Genomic DNA, 1,284 nt, shown 5'->3' on the forward strand with positions numbered 1-1,284 from the left:
CAGATGAGGGAGCTGGACGAGGGGCTGGTAGTAGATGACCCCCAGCAGCTGCGCGTAGAGGGCGTCCAGCAGGGCTACCTGGGCAACGCTGTAGATGCCACCCGTGAAGTACATGAAGATCATAATGCGGCATGCAAGCTGCTGGGGACGGGTGGAAAGGTACGGGTGGCGGGCAAGGTTGCGGCGCAGCCAGTAGAGCCCCACACCACTTGACAAGATCCCGCACAGAAGAAGATAGCCGATACACTTGTCAACACGCAGGCACAGAGGGCTCTTGCATGTCAGCTCGTTCCCAGCGATGCCCTTCTCCTCTAAGCAGCACTTGGCCACGTCGAGACACGTGACGAGGGCAAGAAACGAAACCAACAAGACTCGCGCACGGAAACGCGCCACCTTCGAGCTCGGCACCACCTGCTCACCTGCCTCAGTCGAGCGATCGGCAGCAGACTCGTGAGAAGTCCTAGCCGACGGCTGCGGATCACCCCCCTGTGCAGCAGACGCGGACGTCGAACTCCGCGTCGCCGCGGGAGGGTGATGCGCGGGCATGGACTCCACCGCAGCAGCAGCGTTGGTGGGCACGCGCCAGCGAAATGAGCCGGCGATGATGCTCCATACGTAGCACACGATGAGTGCCGCAAAGTACGTCGGGATGTGAAACTCGATATAGTAGAGGAGGAGCCGTAGCAGCTGTAAGAAAAAACGGGCATGCGCAGGCAGTGTCGTTGGCGTGCTCTGGTTCGCACTTCCAATACCGTTCACACTGCCCCGTCGCGTGCCCTCGCCGGCGCAGATGCACCACCAGTAGACGGGATTGAGGTAGAAGATGAGCCCGATTTGAGCCGCCAAAGTCCATTTCTGCTCAAACCGCATGCGGTGCGCCGGCCGACTGCTGTAAAGGAAGCGGAGCATCGAGACAAGAGTCACAAGCAGGAAAAGGTAGCGAAACACCAGCGTGCCGATCGTGTACTGCGACCGTTGATACATGACCCCTATCGAGCTCGAAGGGACCGGCCTCGGTGTCGCGTTCAACGCCAGAGGAGCGCGCCGCGGTGCTGACCCTTGATGCGTGCAGGGCGAGTCGACTGCGCCTGCAAGAGCGCCTTCGAATGCGAGGGGTCGCGACGTCGGCACCCCATCTAGGTCGTCGTCATCACCGTGGTCAGCCATGAAGCTGCGTAGTGAGGCCTCCGCCAGCTCAGCGTCCACGTCGATCAGTGTCAAGGTAAGCTGGCTGTGGTTGACTGGGATCACCACACTGGAGGGGAGCACGATGCTGCTGCAGCG

Source organism: Leishmania mexicana, chromosome 8 (assembly GCF_000234665.1).
Source record: "Leishmania mexicana MHOM/GT/2001/U1103 complete genome, chromosome 8".
NCBI classification, from domain to species: Eukaryota; Euglenozoa; class Kinetoplastea; order Trypanosomatida; family Trypanosomatidae; genus Leishmania; species Leishmania mexicana.